The following is an 18902-nucleotide window of genomic DNA, read 5'->3' as shown; positions in this document are numbered from 1 at the left end:
GCTCATTTGCTGCCACAAAATGTATACTTGAAAAGCCACATATGATCCCCTTGTAACTTCTGGGTCAACTTTGGTAATTATTTAGTCTCCCTTGCCTATCAAAGCTTTGCAACAGGTAATCCAAACACTTGGATTTGTCAACATTTTTGTATTTCTACAGTTAGCAGCAGGGGTGTATTAGAGACTTCTTGGATTTTCTTTTTAATGAACTCTGTTTATTAATATAATGTCATAATATAATATAATATAATATAATATAATATAATATAATATAATATAATATAATATAATATAATATAATGTCTCTGTTGCTTTTTGGAACTATTTTGACTTAGTTATTTTATCAACAAACCTCTTGTTTGATTACCTCCAATATACCCTTCAGCTCATGGGAGCAGCTGTTTATCTCCAGCACTGGACTCTGGTACATCATCTTCATCAATGGACTGGACCCTGAAGGATAACTCATTGCTGTCAGTCAGACAGTATGTCCTGGGCCTACAACCTTCTTTGCCAGTTTCTCCAACTTTCAGGGCTTCTACAAAAGGCTCTTTTTCCTAGTTTTATCAAATTCATTTTGGTCTCAAGAATTATCAGAAAGGGCCCATTTTAAGACTTTTCCAAGTTAATCCAGTCCTTGGTGATCAACATAAGACTTGAAGGCCTGAAATATTTTTGGCACAGCCAAGTTCTGTCAAAGTCAGTTCATTCATAAAGTAGGGAAGCTACATTTTACTAAGTTAGTTTCATTTGGATTTTCTTAGACACCAGATCATATCAGTATTTTTCACATAAGAATTACCAAAATATTCTTTCAAGCAAGACTCAGATTTCCTGTTATTTCTTGCCAAAGGATGGAGCCTCTGGCAATTTCTTTACAGGGGTAGGACTGCACTCTGTGGGGGCTTCAGTTGTCCTGGTGCACCACTGGTCCAGGTATATACTGTAGTCCAGAAGCAACTTCTGCTGCACACTGCCCATCAGCTTGCTGGACATGTTCTCCTCCACACTGCCTTTACTGCTGCTTCAGCCATGGTCCAAGTACTCAGAGGAACTGCTGTGTCTGCTTTGGTTGGGCAAAAGTCCTGATTTACTTCTGGAGATCCATTTCCAGTTTAGATAGTAGAATAAGCCTCCTAAACCACTCCTCTTTTCTCAGCCAGTTTTCCAAAACAGATACAGTATCTGTTCTTGCGGGCTTGACCCTGTTACCGCTTGAGGCTAGGATGTCTTTTTACGGTCCCTGCTTCCAGGCTCCTCCTCAGCTGGAAGGTCCTATTCAGAAGACTGCTCAGTTTGGGCCTTAGATGTAATGTCCACCAATCTCAGTACAAATGGGGTAGTTTTTATTCCAGATTCCTTTGGCAGCCAAATTTTTAGGCACAAGATAAATCTTGCTACCTGGTATACGTGATCATCTGCATTGTTATCATTGTTGCTCTCTTTGAGGTGGTTTGATTCAGAGGTTCCCCATAAACTTAGGTGTTCAACTTTTCTGTTGCTATTTGTCCATCTTATGTTGGCCAGGGATGATGTCCACCCACTGCTCATGCCATTGTTTTCCCTTGCCATCATGAAGCTTCCCCTCAAGTCTGTAAGCCAAAATAAATCCTTTTTTCCCCAAAGCTGCTCTTGGTCAGGTGATTTCTGCTAGCAACAAACGTGACTGTAACACTCTTGAATAAGCTTTTATTGGCATTAGAAAGTCTTAAGGTTCCACCATCAAGCCAAAGAATGGGTCAAAGTCACATGATAAGTTTTTGGATAGTTGTTATCTCATTTACCCATCCCTTCAGTGTTCTGGGGTCTTTGATGTCCAAAGACCTCGTGTTCCAGTTACAGTTTTATGTGACATGATATTTGTGAGCACTTGGTGGTGTAAAAAACCAAATCAGGGCTGAAGAGATGGCTTAGCAGTTAAGTCACTTGTCTCTGAAGCCTATAGACCTAGGTTCAGTTCCCCAGTACTCATGTAAAGCCAGATGCATAAGGTGATACATGTGACTGGAGTTTGTTTACAGTGGCTAAAGACCCTGGTGCATTCATTCTCTTAATGATATTTAAAAAAGACAAATCATACAAACCATAGTCATGAACCCCAGGCCAAAGCCCAGGAAGAGCTGTCTCATACAGTTGAGGATGAGATATGCAATGGCAGTATTGAGAAGCCCAGCATCTTCTACAGTCAATCCCAATGCTGTGTGGCCTCGCCCCTCATCCTCACTGTGAAGATCCCCACCAGCACTTCTGGCTGGAGGAGGACATCTAGGGGCTTATCAAGTGTCCTCTTGCCTTCAGACTCAGTTCAAAGTCCTCAGTGTACAATTCACAGAACTCTTCACCCTCTAAAAAAGAATATTTCTTACGATCAAGAGAATTTGTTTTCAGGCCTAAATCTTTCACACTGCTCTCCTAGGAACCTTTCTTTCCTACCTTTCTGACAGGTTCTTGGGCAGGCTGGGGGTAGTTGCCTCTTTCTGGATGCTGTAGCTGTGACTGCTGTCCAAGTGACTGCTCAAGCTGGACAGGTTGGAGAAGCCAAGCCCTTGAAGAGAAGTCTGTGAGCCCATGGCTACTACTTTCTTTCCCCAGATTATTTTACCAAGGAGCTGGAAAGGCTCATAGAGACTTCTGAAAGGCATGTTTAGCATCTTCCATTTTCAGAGGGAAATGTTAGTGGGAAAGAAGGTGAGGTTTAAGAATCTCTACCTGTGAAAGGAAGGGAGGAGGGTACTTAATAGGTTGATATTGTATATATGTAAGTACAATGATTGTGATGGGGAGGTAATATGATGGAGAATGGAATTTCAAAGGGAATTAACATGGGATTTTTTTTATAATCATGGAAAATGCTAATAAAAATTTAAAAATAAAATAATAACATGCACCACCAAAAAAAAAAAAAAAAGGATCTCTACCTGTGTCCCTAGCTGCAGGGACTCAGCCTGGAGTGATGCAGTTTTAGGTCTGATTCCTTTTGGGAAGGGTGGTGAACAGGGACTTGACCAGCATTTCCGCCCTGTTGACAGGGACTTCACCAGGCTGGTGAAAGGATTTGTCCTGAAGAGGGTGGAGATCAGCCACTAGATAACAGGTCAGTCAACTTGTCGGAAGGAGAGGACAACAGGAAGGAAGAACTGGTTTTCTGGTCAGAAAGAGATGAAACACAGGTAGAGCTAGCCAAGGGCCCCAGCGAAGATGGCCCTGGGGACTAAGCCAGCGGCACTGTCCTTGATACTTGCAGTGTCAGAGCAGAGGACTCAGCATTACAGTGTTCTCAGAGACTGACAAGAGAGCAGGGCCCTTGGACACAGACAGTCCATCTGCCAGGACGGGTAAGACAGCAAGGCTCACAGCCTCATGACCACAAAGGGTTCAAGGTACAGGTCCTCCTGTACTTTGTACTCTTGTATTGGAGCCCCATTACAAGCCTCCTTGTCTAGCTCCTCCTCAGGGTACTTCCTGAACTCCTCTTCCTCCTGCCAGGATGCAAAGAAGTGAATGGTGCTGGTGTTTGTGGATACAGACCTCTGCACCCACACTTTGGGGGCTGATGGTTTTGGTACATCAATGGTTTTTTTGATAAGGAGACCATTCAGACTTACGGTCTCTGGCTTCACAAGGGTTTAGGCTCCCAGATTCGCTGGCTGCTTCATTATACTACACACAGTTCCACTTTCAGCGCCAGCTCCAGCCCTGTTCTTTCATGGGATATATATATATCACAAGTGGCTTTGAGGAGAGGGTCCTGGCTCCAATCTTATGCATGGTTTTCCAAGTCTGTGTTCTTGGACGTTATATTCAACCTGGAGTAACAGCTAATTGTGGTCTCTGTTATTAGCAATTGCCCTGCCTCAACTCTGACAACTACCCTTTTTGTTCATGGTTTTGTTTCAGTACCTAGCACAGTTCTTGACACTTTAAGGGCACTTAATTTTCTCTAAATACATTCACAGTTCTCATTCTCCTCACATTACCTCTTTTCTTTCATCTTTCACTTTATTGAATCTGCACACTTTCACAGAAACTCTACTAATCCCTAAAAAGCATTCAATGAGTACTAGACTGGACACAGCTACCTTCCTGAATGGTGCCACCAACAGGTCATGAGGAGAAACACTGCCTTCTGACATGCCACAGAAAACAGGAAAGAAGTGAGGAAGGAAAGGACACTGACCTAGTCAGTCAATAGCTGATGTTCAGAGCCCTGAGCTGAGTGCCACTGTCCTGGTGGTTGAGAAGAGCTGGCAGCAGAAGATGCCTGGAAAGCTAGAGCAAGGTAATGCCAGAGTGGATTTGGATTCAGATCCTGACACTTTAAAAAATATGCATACCCAGGCCCTAGTGGCACATACTTTTGATCCCAGAACTTGGGAGGCAGAGGTAAGAGGATTGCCATGAGTTCTAGGCCACCCTGAGGCTACATAGTGAATTCCAGGTCAGCCTGGGTCAGAATGAGACCCTGCTTCAAGGGAAAACAAACAAACAAACAAAAAAGCTTAAATCCTCATGTTTGTTTTGAAATTTAAATGTGATGTTTCAGAATTTGAACTCAATGAGGGACACACATTAAGTTCTCAGCTATGAGACAAAGGGACCATAATTATTTGATATCCAGGGCTGTAAACATTCAAAATGGGATTTTTTTTTTTTTTTCGAGGTAGGGTCTCACCCTGATCCAGGCTGACCTGGAATTAACTCTGTAGTCTCAGGGTGGCCTCCTGCTACCTCTGCTTCCCCCCCCCCCCGTTCCCCCCCTCCCGAGGGCTGGGATTAAAGGCATGCGCAATCACGCCCAGCTCAAAATAAATGGGATTTGTATAAGTAGACATTGAACCAGATGAATTAGCTTTCTTGGTCTTTTCCAACCTTGTGAAATAAATTCACTTTTCCCAATAAGCTATTAGATCTTCAGTAATTTTTTTTGCTACTTTACCACAGATGTTACTCAGAGATGTTTTGCTCCGGCTGTATTCTCATGCACTAGAGTATTGAGAAAGTTTCTCAGGAGATGAGGATGAGAGACCAGAAAGAAATAACACGTAACTAATTAAACAATGACACTGCCATTGTAGGACAAACCATTGTGAACAAAGGAGGATCCCGGGCTCGGCTCAGATAAGGAACTAACTGATTAAAGTGCCGACCTTTGCTTCTGAAACTCATGCTCGCTTGCTCAACAGGACATTCCAGAAATACTTAGCTCTGGGGGCCTCCGGCCCCTTGCAAAAGATAGGATCTGCAAGCAGTCTGCTGACCAGAGATGAGCAACTAGAAATGTTCCCACGAGCGCCTTCTTGGAACCAATCATTTTAAAAGATGCTATGTGATATAACCCTTTTGCCCCCTTCCCACTCTTTTCCTTAATAAACCCCTACTTTTAGAAGGTTGAGGCTCTCTCCCACTCCTGCTGTGTCGGTCTGTGTGGATTGAGTCCCTGCTTAAGCTTGACATTAAAAGAAACCTGTTGCTTTTACATTCGAGTGTCTCGGCTTCTGTGGCGGTCCTCTAGGTGACTCCTGGGTGACCAGGGGTCTTGGCTCCTGGTCAGGGGTCGTGGCACAACATCTTGGGGGCTCGTCCGGGATCCCTAGAGACCCCCAAGGAACCCAAGACCCCGAAGGTTTCTTCTCTGACCGGCCGGGTGAGTAACTGAGCGCTCTTTTTCCTTTTCTTTTTCTTCCCTTTTACTTTCAGTTTGCTGGCAAGCCGCATTCATGGCATTTGTAGTCCTGTAATTTTGGACAGGTCTTATGTCCCTGGTGGACGCACCATAAGGGCAGACCTGGAGGAGGCTTGAGATGTCTTGCCCCCTCATTTGAGTAGGGACCCTGTCCTGGAGGACAGAGCCAACCTACTGAGGAGACCAGCTCCCATTCGTACCGTGTTTGGTATTGTTGAGCCGTCCCTTAAGGACACAGACTCATTTGGCCATCACGGATTTGGGGAGACCAGCTCCCATTTGTATCGTGTTTGGTATTGTTGAGCTGTCTCTTAAGGACACAGACTCATTTGGCCATCACGGATTTGAATTTAGCTCTGAAGTGCACATAGCTCTCTATTGGGCCCTCTGTGTTTGTGTTGTACTTGTATGTCTGTGTGTTATGTTCACCCTGATCCTACGGACGCTTTTCCCTGGACGTTTATAACGTGGGACAGACACCTTCTCCTCTAGGACTCTGTCTGGCACACTGGAAGGATGTCAAAAGTGTCGCCCGAGAGAACAGAATAGCTGTTAAGAAAGGCAAATGGATCACGCTCTGTACCTCTGAGTGGCCCACCTTTAATGTAGGATGGCCACCAGAGGGAACTTTTCACCTGAATACAATATTAGAAGTTGAAAAAATTGTTTTTCGTCCTAGGAGTGGACACCCTGACCAAATTCCTTATATTGCGACCTGGAGAAATTTGATAGAAGAACTTCTTCCTTGGATAAAGCCCTTCCTTCCTCCCCTACCGCTTTCTTCACAGGTGTTGGCCGCCTCCCCTAAAAGAGATACCAAACCCACTGCAGAGGTGACGGCCCCCATCCTCACAGGAGGAAACGAGGAAATCGACATCTTCCCTCCCCCCTATGTACCTCCTCCCAACCCTACTCCTCCCTAACCTCCATTAGAGGCCCCAGCCCCAGCCAGCCTGCCTCCAAATCCACAGGGACCAGCTCAGGCTACACGGAGCTGGAGGGCAGCTACCCTGACCAGACAGTGGCTCTACCGCTCCACCCTGCTGGACCCATTGATGCGGATGGGAATCAGCCCTTTCACTATTGGCCTTTTGCCACCAGTGACCTGTACAACTGGCATTCTCAGAATGCTCCCTTCTCTGAGAATCCTAGGGGACTGACTAATCTGTTAGAAACTGTGCTCTTTACCCACCAGCCCACCTGAGATGATTGTCAGCAGCTCCTACAGGTTTTGTTCACCACTGAGGAGCAAGGCAGGATCATTGAAAGTGCCCGCAAACTCGTTCCAGGGCCTACAGGAGATCCCACCACTGACCCTGCCATAATAAACGGCAGTTTCCCGACTACCCGCCCCACCTGGGACTACAATACGGCACAAGGTAGGGAGAGACTCCTGATCTATCGCCGGACTCTGTTAGCGGGTCTCAGGGCAGCAGCAAGAAAGCCTGCCAATATGTCCAAGGTATATGATGTCAGACAGGGACCAGATGAGAGTCCAGCCGCATGCCTAGAAAGACTCCAAGAAGCCTTCCGTAGATACACTCCATATGAGCCTGAGTCAGGGGAAGCGGCTACCACTGTCATGTTTGCTTTTACTAATCAGGCCGCCCCTGATATTAAGAAAAAGTTACAGTCATTAGAAAGGTTAGGAGAGAAAAATATTAGGGACTTAGTAGCAGTGGCGGAAAAGGTCTTTGATAAAAGAGAAAGCATAGAGGAAAAAAAATTAAACGAGAAAGGAGACAGGAAAGAAATTTAACTAAGATCTTAGAACTACAACAGACCAAGCATCGTCAAAATCTTAAGGAAATTCTGGCTGCCACTGGAAATCTCACCACCCAGGACACCACTTGCATGAGGAGACCCCATTGGAAGGGAGACAATAAAGGAACAAAATCTAAGGTAAGAAAGAATCAATGTGCATACTGTAAGGAGGAAGGACATTGGGTCCGAGATTGTCCCAAAAATAAACAACGGACTAATATCCTGGCAGCCAGTAAAGAAGACAGTAACTGAGGGGGACAGGGCTCAGTTCCCCTCCCTGAGCCCAGGCTAACCTTTGATGTGGAGGGGAAGAAAATAACTTTTATGGTGGACACTGGGGCAGAGAATTCGGTACTATAACAAGCAGAGGGGCCCATGACAAAGAAAACTACCTGGGTCCAGGGAGCCACAGGCACCAAACCTTACCAATGGACAACTAGGAGGACTGTTAATTTAGGCACCAACCAGGTGACCCATTCCTTCCTGGTCATACCTGAATGTCCATATCCATTGTTGGGACGTGACTTGTTATCTAAAATGAAAGCCCAGATATCCTTTTCAGAACAGGGGGCACAAGTTTCTGCCATGGGTGGATCTTCACCCAAATTAAAGGCTACAATAGCCCAAATTCTTATAACTACCAATCTAACAGAAGAATACAGGCTTTTCCAAAAACATGCAAAGGAGGGGGAACTTTTAGATTCTTCCTGGTTGATGGGATATCCGCAAGCTTGGGCAGAAACTGGTGGGATGGGATATGCACAACACAGGCCCCCCATACTGGTGGAACTAAAACCCGGAGCCACACCAGTTAGGGTACGACAATACCCAATGCCAATGGAGGCCAAACAGGGGATCACCCCCCACATCAGACAGCTTCTCCAGTTGGGGGTCCTAAAGCCAGTCCAGTCAGCTTGGAACACTCCCCTCCTACCAGTGACAAAGCCTAACTCAAACGACTACCGCCCAGTCCAGGATCTGAGGGAAATAAATAAAAGAACAATGGATATCCACCCAACAGTTCCTAATCCTTATACTTTGTTGGGAAGCCTAACACCTCAGCTCATTTGGTATACTGTCCTGGACTTAAAAGATGCGTTCTTTAGCCTACCCTTAGCCCCACAGAGCCAACCATACTTTGCTTTTGAATGGCATGATCCAGACATTGGAATCAACGGCCAACTCACCTGGACTCGGCTGCCTCAAGGATTCAAAAACTCTCCTACAATATTCGATGAGGCTTTACATGAAGATCTCTCAAACTTCTGGGTACGTAACCCAGGACTTACTCTGTTACAATATGTGGATGATCTTTTAATAGGAGCAGTCAGCCAAGAGATATGCCTGGCGGGAACCAGAGACCTCCTACAGACGTTGGGCAATCTGGGATACCGGGCCTCTGCTAAAAAGGCCCAGATCTGCAAGCAGCGGGTGACATACCTAGGATACATCCTCCGGGATGGGCAACGCTGGCTGTCAGATGCCCGGAAAGAGACTGTTCTCCGGATCCCAACACCAACCTCACCCAGGCAAGTTAGAGAATTCCTTGGCACAGCAGGCTTCTGCCGTCTGTGGATCCCTGGATTCGCGGAACTGGCAAAACCTCTATATGAAGCCACCAAGGAAAACCAGCCTTTCCAATGGACAGATCATCAACAACAAGCTTTTGATGACTTAAAGGTACACCTTCTAGAAGCCCCGGCCCTAAGCCTCCCTGATGTGACTAAGCCATTTATGCTCTTCATAGATGAACATAATGGGATAGCAAAGGGAGTCCTCGCCCAAAGCTTAGGACCCTGGCGGCGCCCTGTTGCCTACTTGTCAAAGAAACTGGACACTGTAGCAGCAGGGTGGCCCCCATGTCTGAGGATTATAGCTGCCACAGCCCTTCTAGTCAAGGATGCAGACAAGCAACTTTGGGGCAAAACCTTACGGTTGCCACCCCTCATGCCATTGAGGGAGTGCTAAAGCAAGTGCCAGACCGCTGGCTCAGCAACGCCCGCATGGTCCACTATCAGACTCTGCTCCTGAATCCAGCCAGAATAACTTTCCAGACTTTCCATTACTCTGAACCCCGCCACTCTGTTGCCTGATCCGGACTTGGAGATGCCTCTCCATGACTGTGTGGAGATACTGGCTCACGTGTACAGCGTAAGGCCAGATCTCAAGGACACCCCCCTCAAAGACGCTGAAGTAACCTGGTTTACAGATGGCAGCAGCTTCATCCAGGATGGACACAGGTACGCGGGGGCCTCAGTCACATCGGGGACAGATGTCATTTGGGCAGAGTCTCTTCCAGCAGGCACATCAGCCCAAAAGGCAGAACTTGTAGCCCTCACCAAAGCCTTACAACTAGGGGCTAATAAAAAACTAAACATATATACGGACAGCCGTTACGCATTTGCTATGGCACATGTCCATGGAGCAATATACAGAGAGAGGGGGCTCTTGACAGCTGAAGGAAAAACCATTAAAAACAAGCAAGAGATCCTAGATCTGCTCCAAGCCCTCTGGGGCCCTACACAGGTGGCTATCATTCACTGTTCAGGACACCAAAAAGGGGACGGACTAATTCCCCAAGGAAACAACTTAGCTGACCAGACAGCCAAACGTGTGGCCCTGGCAACTAGGATAGCCCCTGTCCTGGTAGACCCCGGAGGCAGAAAACTTCCACATGTTCCAAAATACACCTCAGAAGACTTAACATGGATTAAACAATTAAAAGGAGCCCAACAGTCTGATGACTGGTGGAAAACAGAGGATGGCCGCCTGATTCTACCTCAAAGATTGGGACAGAGAATTCTAAAAAAGATCCACCATTCTTCCCATCTAGGAATCAAGCGGATGCAGGAGTTACTGCATAACTCCCACCTCAAAATAAAAAATGCCAGTCAGATCATTGAGCAAATTGTATCTAATTGCCAGCCTTGTTGTATGACTAATGCTACAGCTCTTCCCTCCAATCCATGAACCAGACTGAGAGGAACCAGACCAGGAGCCTATTGGGAACTAGACTTTACTGAAATTAGGACTGGAAAAACAGCATATAAGTATTTCCTAGTATTTATAGATACATTTTCAGGCTGGATTGAAGCCTTCCCTACAAAAACAGAGACTGCGCAGGTGGTTGCTAAGAAGATACTAGAAGAGATATTGCCCAGGTATGGCTTCCCAATCTCTCTAGGTTCAGACAACGGACCAGCTTTCATATCTCAGGTAAGTCAGGGAATAGCCACTGCACTGGGGGCCAATTGGAAGTTGCACTGTGCTTATCGCCCTCAGAGTTCAGGACAGGTAGAAAGAATGAATAGAACTCTAAAAGAGACCTTGACTAAATTAGCTTTAGAGACCGGCGGTGACTGGGTGTCTCTCCTTCCTTTTGCTTTGTTCCAAGTTCGGAACTCTCCATATCATATGTGTCTGACCCCTTTTGAGATAATGTTTGGAGTGCCGCCTCCTATTATCCCAAGCCTCCAAATTGACCTTCTAGAACAAATGGATGACCAGGACCTAATTTGCTCATTAAAGTGTTTACAGCTCACTCACAAAGAGATCTGGCCACATTTAAGGGCTGTATATGAGACTGTTGCTCCCCCAAAACCCCACAGGTTCCAACCAGGAGACAAAGTACTTGTCAGAAGATACCAACGGAGGTCCTTAGAACCCAGATGGAAAGGCCCCTACATCGTGCTGATGACCACTCCCACAGCCATAAAGGTAGATGGCAACACTTCATGGATCCATTGGACCCACGTAAAGCCGCTTCCCTGGCAAGCTGGAGACACATGGACGAGCCATCCCGACCCAGAGGACCCACTGAAGCTCTGCCTCCACCGGAAAGACCCAAATTGAAACAAGTACTGATACTGTTACTTACTGTTTGCTTAATTAATAGCCAGGTTTGCTGGGCTGCTAGAAACCCTCATCTCCCACATAACATTTTCTGGCAGATCATCACCCCTAGTTCCAAACAGGTGGTAATGCAAACTTGGGAAACACATCCCCCTGGAACTTGGTGGCCCAATCTGACTCTAGACTTATGTGCCCTTTTTAAACAGGACCCCCATCACCAAGGCAGGATAGGAATCCCAGGATGTGGAACTCATACTGCCATGCAAACCTTACAGTGCACCTGCTTTTATGTATGTCCAGTCCCCACAGATAGGAGGAAAATCTCAAAATGTGGGGGAGAAGCAGATTTTTATTGTAAAGCATGGGGATGTGAACAAACTGGGACTTGTTCTTGGGTAAAGCCATCCCCCTCGAGCCTCATTAAGATCCGAAGGAGCAAGGCCACTCAATGTACCCCGAGGCAACCTACATGTAATCCCATTGTCGTTTCCTTTACTGAAGCAGGAAAAAAGGAGACAAAATGGGATGCAGGGATTACTTGGGGATTGCGACTCTACCAGTCAGGATATAACAATGGAGTCCTGTTCACCATTCTCTTAAAAATTACACCCCTACAGCCACCCCAGGCTATAGGGCCCAATAATGCTTTAACTCAAACCACACCAGTCAAACCCCTTGCCCCACATAATAGCACCAGGACCCTACCTCCTTCAAAGTCCCATCCCCCCCCATCACAAGCCTATAAAATGACAACACAAAAACCTCCAGGGAGGCCTGCAGAAGACATAGAAAGAAACCCTAGCAGGGATTTAATGCAAGAAGAAGAACACAACCCTCTTCTCTCACTCTTAGACTCTACCTATCATTTCCTTAACTCCTCTAGACCTGATCTCACCGAATCCTGTTGGTTATGCTATAATGCGAGGCCCCCATCTTATGAAGGGGTCGCAGTCTCTGATTCATATAATGTATCATCAGATATGAACAAATGCAGATGGCAACAGCCAAGAAATATAAAACTTATCCTCCAACAGGTATCCGGACAAGGACTATGTGTCACTGGTGACCAATCTAACTCAATTCCCTCTCCTTTATGTGATCAGACCATTTTTCTCAATGCCTCTTCCTCCTATCTTATTCCCTCTGAAGACTCTTGGTGGGTTTGCAATACAGGGCTCACACCCTGCATTAATGCAGCCGTGCTAACCACTGCTGAGGATTCCTGTGTTCAGGTACGATTAATCCCTAAAATAACCTACTACTCAGCTGAAGAGATGAACCGCTATCTGGGTGTAGACTTAATCAGAACAAAGAGAGAGCCGATTACCGCCCTAACCGTTAGTTTACTACTAGGTTTGGGACTTGCAGGAGCAGGAACGGGAATAGCTTCCATAGTGACTCAGAACCAACAGTACACCGACCTCAGAATAGCAATAGACTCAGACATCCAAGAATTAGAAAAGTCAATCTCCCATTTACAAGAGTCACTTACTTCCCTAGCGGAGGTAGTTCTTCAAAATAGAAGGGGTTTAGATTTACTCCTTCTACAACAAGGGGGACTATGTCAAGCTTTAGGAGAAGAATGTTACTTCTATGTTGATCATTCTGGAGTAATTAAAAAATCAATGACTAAAATAAGGGAGGGATTAGAGAAGCGGCAATGTGAATGCATACTTCAAGAAGGATGGTTTGAATCATGGTTCAATCGCTCCCCCTGGTTCACTACCTTGATATCCACCCTCCTAGGACCCCTACTCATCCTACTTCTATTGCTTACTTTTGGCCCCTGTATTTTAAATAAGCTGGTACAGTTTATGAAACAATGGCTAGGCACCATCCAATTGATGGTACAAAGAAATTACTCCTACCAACCAGTGACAACCAACATAGATACAGGAAATATTTAAACACTCAAATAGGGACCCTAGATAGGCTCCCCAAGACACATAGAGAGGGGGAAATGAGAGACCAGAAAGAAATAACACGTAACTAAACAATGACACTGCCATTGTAGGACAAACCATTGTGAACAAAGGAGGATCCCAGGCTCGGCTCAGATAAGGAACTAACTGATTAAAGTGCCGACCTTTGCTTCTGAAACTCATGCTCGCTTGCTCAACAGGACATTCCAGAAATACTTAGCTCTGGGGGCCTCCGGCCCCTTGCAAAAGATAGGATCTGCAAGCAGTCTGCTGACCAGAGATGAGCAACTAGAAATGTTCCCGCGAGCGCCTTCTTGGAACCAATCATTTTAAAAGATGCTATGTGATATAACCCTTTTGCCCCCTTCCCACTCTTTTCCTTAATAAACCCCTACTTTTAGAAGGTCGAGGCTCTCTCCCACTCCTGCTGTGTCGGTCTGTGTGGATTGAGTCCCTGCTTAAGCTTGACATTAAAAGAAACCTGTTGCTTTTACATTCGAGTGTCTCGGCTTCTGTGGCGGTCCTCTAGGTGACTCCTGGGTGACCGGGGGTCTTGGCTCCTGGTCAGGGGTCGTGGCACAACAGAGGAAGCTGTTCTCGCTACGTGTTACAGGGCCTAAGCCTGTTGTGGAGATTACTTGAAATAGTCAAAATAAAAATATGGTTCCAGAAATAACCTAGGAAATGAGCCTTGCCTTTTATTAATAGTATCTATAGACAGCTTTCTGTTGTAGAGAATTTTCCAAAGTATATTCATACATGTTGTGCTATTTAAACCTCATAGTAATGTGAAGCAGGGCTGCAATTGTTCTTCCCAGTTTTGTTTCTTTGGATTTTTTTTTCTTGTTTTTTTAAATACTTATTTTTATTTATTTATTTGAGAGAGAAAATGGACACCATAGGGCCTTCAGCCACTACAAACGAACTCCAGACACATGCATCATCTTGTGCATCTGGCTTAATGGGTCCTGGGGAATTGAATTTGGAGCCTTTGGCTTTGCAGGCAAGTGCCTTAACTTCTAAGTCACCTTTACAACCTGTTTTATCTTTTTTCTTTTTTAAAAAATTTTTTTCATTTATTTTTATTTACTTATTTGAGAGCAACAGACAGAGAGAGAAAGAAGCAGAGAGAGAGAGAGAATGGGCATGCCAGGGCCTTCAGCCACTGCAAACAAACTCCAGATGTGTGCGCCCCCTTGTGCATCTGGCTAAAGTGGGTCCTGGGGAATCCAGCCTCGAACTGGGGTCCTTAGGATTCACAGGCAAGCGCTTAACCGCTAAGCCATCCCTCCAGCCCTGTTTTATCTTTTTTCAAAACCAGGTCTCATAATATATTGCTAAGGCCTCAGATTTGTGATCTTTTTGTCTCAGCCTTCTGAGTGTTTAGATTATAGATGTGCACCACCATCCAGAACCTGGGCTGAGCAATAAATTTGTTTTCCCAGAAATTTACTACAAGCACATTAATAGTTTGAAAGAGAATGAGCTAGCAAGAAAGGAATGCAGGAAGTAAGGCTACTGACCCCACACTGTTTTTCCTCCTTTTATGTTTCCCTCTCCCTCACCCCTACCTCCCTCTGTCTCCTTTTATGTTTCTGGTTTTCAATGTCATTCTCTAGAATACTGGAATGCAATACTTATGCAATTACTAAACCTAGACCTATAAGCCTCAGAGAAAACAAGACATAATAGTCATTGTTTTTGTAGCATTTCAACAGAATTATTTTCAAGTACAGTGAAAAGAAACCTGGTTGGTTTAATCATGCAACAACATGCTACCTGAATTGAGAACAGACATTAAATGTTACAGTAAATACTTGCAGAGCTATATAGGCTTTTCTTTTGCCTTTTAAGTAAATTGCCACATAATCATCTGAATATAAAACAGTCCTACTGGATACAATGTGAAAACTGAAGCTTGGAAACCTCAAAACTTATTACTGTAATTAAAATACCATGGTGTTGAATCTCCTTTCTCCATGTAGAAAATATAAGAATACATAAGAACCCAGTTTTGTTGAAGATTCCATTTTCAACAGAATTTGTTACTTTTTTAAAAGAAAAAAAAAAGTCAGGATTTATAAGCAACCTTGAATGACAAATTAATATGGTTGTTAATTTATCTCTTAGGAATTTAACATTATGAAATGCATCAAACTAGGACTATTTATACATCTTCCCTATTGTTTTATATTCTATGTGTCTTCTAGCATCCTGTGTCAGAAACCATGTATTAGCCTGGTCTTCCTGTAGAATGTTAAAGTATTATGAAAGCTTCGCCTTTACTATTTTCCATTCAAGTAAATTTTGGAGAAAAAGAAAGAAAGAAAGAAAAAGTAATATGTATCAAGCTAAATATGCTTTGACATTGTGATGCTAGTTTATTTTATAGATTTCTCTCATTAAACTCTCCATACTCTAGAAATAGTTAAATGCAACATTTAAAACCATTTTTATTTATTTATTTGCAAGCACAGAGAGAGAAATAGAAAGGAATAGACAAAGAGAATAGGCATGCCAGGGTCTCCAGCAAATTCCAGATGCATGCTCCACTTTGTGCATCTGGCTTTACATGGGAACTGGAAAATCAAACTTGGGTTGTTAGGCTCTGCAGGCAAGCACCTTAACTACTAAGCCATCTCTCCAGCCCTAAATACAATATTTTTATTTATTTATTTATTTTTGTTTTTGTTTTTTCAAGGTAGGGTCTCACTCTAGCCCAGGCTGACCTGGAATTCACTATGGAGTATCAGGGTGGCCTCTAAATGCAATATTTTAGAGGATCTTTAGATTTTTAATGAAAACTAGGGACTATCAAAAGGAACTAAGGGATCTATCTTTCAGTAAAATCTCACACTGATTATCTCACTTTGCACTGAAGATATATCCTGAAGGAAAATGAAGAGAAAAATTCTACTTCAGTTGACATATTTTATCACCAGCTAAAACAAAAGAAAATGCTCTTAAGAGTTGGCAAGCAAGATCTTAGTCCCTATGGCTAAATCATTAGCAACACTAACCAGAAGATGATCTGGTACAGTAACTGTAACATTATGTACTTGTGTTTTCAAAATAGAATATGAAATAATCAAATTCAGTTGACTTTGTCTTTTTATTCTACAAGGAATGATCCATGAGAACAAGATTACTTTAGTTATGAAATCATGCTGCTCTACATATTGCCTACAATACTCACAATACTCAAAGTAAGTTCTTTGTGGCTGACATGGACATTGCTACTAATGTCATAGGTAACTTGTGAAGATATTTAGTATAAATAATTAAATATTAAAGGACCTTTTTAAAAGAATTTTTCCACTTCTGGAATGAACCCAGGACCTTGAGCATTTACGCAAGCATATGACTTCTAAGTTATATCTAAAATGAGTTTTTCTTAATTATTTGTTTTACACAATGAAAACAAAGTGTTGAATGTACCCTCAAAGACAGTCTTATAGTTAAGGTTTTAGCTATTGCTCTCACCATTGTAACCAAATTATGACTCAGGAATGTTGGCATTCCTTGTCACAATAACAGAAGTGAGCCCCTAACCTTACAGAGGACAGCATGTAAATAGGTCATGGTGCCTCATAAAAGTTAATATGTTTTCTTCTGGACAGGAAGAAGTTGCCTTATTGTTTCCTTGAGAAATATTTCTACACAGATCTTCATTTCTGATGCCACCAATCTTCATATTACCATATGATACTAAAAAAGGAGCAGCCTGTTTTACTTCCATGGATATTAATCATCGTGCTTAGAAGATTTTCCTTTAAAAATAGATTTGCTATAGCTCTTCTGCCTATACTAACTCCCATCTCTCACACTTTGTTTTGTAACTGGTGGTTCAACTTCTGATGTTCCTTTTGGTCATTTGCCATATCTCCCTTCATTAGCACACAACATAGATATAATTCTACTAAAACAACTTATTTTTGTCTCCCCCTGCCCCCAGGTGCTGGGGATCAAAACCATACCTCTTGCATGCTAATGCATGTGAGGTTAGGCAAGCACTCTACCAACTTAGTTACATCTCCAGTCCATTGTAGACACTATTCTAAAATCCCAAAATTGTGGTAAAAGAAGTTATTGGAAGTTATACAGAGATAAAAAAAAAATATTAAAACTAAAATTATCATGATTAACAAGGCTTTTTGTATCAACTTTTACCCAGTAAACACAATTGTTATTCTGAAAATATGTACTGAATGAATTATGCCATCATTCAGTCAAAATACTTGTTCAGTTTCTATCATTTAATATAATTTAATACCTTTCCAAATGTGCTCTTTAAATTCCCTAGGAATTGAGTCAGCTCTTAAAAGTAATGGGGCACAACAGAGAAAATTATTTTAAAAACTGAATTCATAAAATACCCAGCACTTTTTACTGTAGGTTCATGAATAGGAAAGAGTTAAGAAGATTAAATAAGATTCTGAGTCTAGGCCATGTGCAGGGCGCTGCTCTGGAGCTGGGAGAGCCCCCACCTCCCACACCTCGCTGCATGCTTCTGCCCAAGGTGCTCAGTACTCGCAGAGCAGTATTTGCCAGCTTTTCTGCTGGAACGAGTTCTGATGGCTAGGAATAAAGGAAGAGGACAGGCTGCCTACACCTTTAATATTGAGGCCATTGGTTTTAGCAGAAGGGAAAAGTTACCTGATGTGGTATTAAAGCCACCACCACTATTTCGTCATGCAGATTATAAACCAGTGCCACTGAAAGCTGAAGGCGAAGAGTACATGCTGGCTTTGAAGCAGGAGTTGAGGGAAACCGTGAAAAGGATGCCTTATTTCATTGAAACACCGAAGAAAAGTAAGATATTCAAAGGTATAGCAAAAGATATATGAAGGTGTACAAAGAAGAATGGATACTAGATTGGCGAATACTTCCAAGAGAGTTGATACCAAGGAAAAAATGCAAAAAAGCAATTCCAAAAGCCAAAAAGACGAAAGGCATAGGCAAAGGCAATTCACTCACTAACACTGCAGATGTGCTGAAAAAAAATCAAGGAATTGTAAAAGAGATGTGCTGGTGACAAATCCGATGAAGAAAATACAGAGAAAGAAGGAAGCAAACAGAAAAATAAAGACGGCAACGATAATGATGACGAGGACGCCAGAGACCAGGAGGAATATGATGAAGAAGAGCCAAAGAGGAAAATGACTACATCAGTTCATACTTTGAGGACGGAGATGATTTTGTCACCAACAGTGATGAAGCAACCTATTAGCCTAGGGTTGTTCAGAGGACATTGATACCGTTCTGGAGCGCTGGGAAGGAATGGTTGATTCATGATAAGGGATGAGCACATACTTTGTGTTCCTATGTCTCAGTTATATAGTTCTTTGGGAGCAGGGTTTCACACTAGCCCAGGCTGACCTGGAACTTACTCTGTAGCCCAAGCTGGCCTCAAATTCATGGCAGTCTTCCTACCTCAGTCTCCCGAGTGCTGGGATTAAAGGCACGAAACTCCACACCAGGCTTGTTCTTGTTTTGCTTGGCAAAACTACTTGTCAAAATGTTCAGAACCACTTAAAGTTTACGTACCTGAGACCTTATAGTCTCTGACATTCCTCCTGAACTTAACCTCTGCCATCTCTCTTCTGTGTGCTAGTGAGGTTGAAAGGGGCTCTGCTTTTGTTTTTTGTATTATTTGAATTTGAATGTGCCTAAAGAATTGT

The 18902-nt window shown here is 43.5% G+C and overlaps 2 pseudogenes; one reads left to right on the top strand and one right to left on the bottom strand.

Annotated features, from left to right (window-relative positions):
- Positions 1 to 137: 137 nt before the first annotated feature.
- LOC101604661 lies at positions 138 to 4133 on the bottom strand (annotated as a pseudogene).
- A 13662-nt stretch (positions 4134 to 17795) lies between these two features.
- Positions 17796 to 18451, top strand: LOC101604367 (annotated as a pseudogene).
- Positions 18452 to 18902: the final 451 nt, after the last annotated feature.

This window comes from Jaculus jaculus, chromosome 10 (genome assembly GCF_020740685.1).
Source record: "Jaculus jaculus isolate mJacJac1 chromosome 10, mJacJac1.mat.Y.cur, whole genome shotgun sequence".
NCBI classification, from domain to species: Eukaryota; Metazoa; Chordata; class Mammalia; order Rodentia; family Dipodidae; genus Jaculus; species Jaculus jaculus.
The sequence above is the reverse complement of the archived record's forward strand: the minus strand, read 5'-3'. Positions and strand labels throughout refer to the sequence as shown.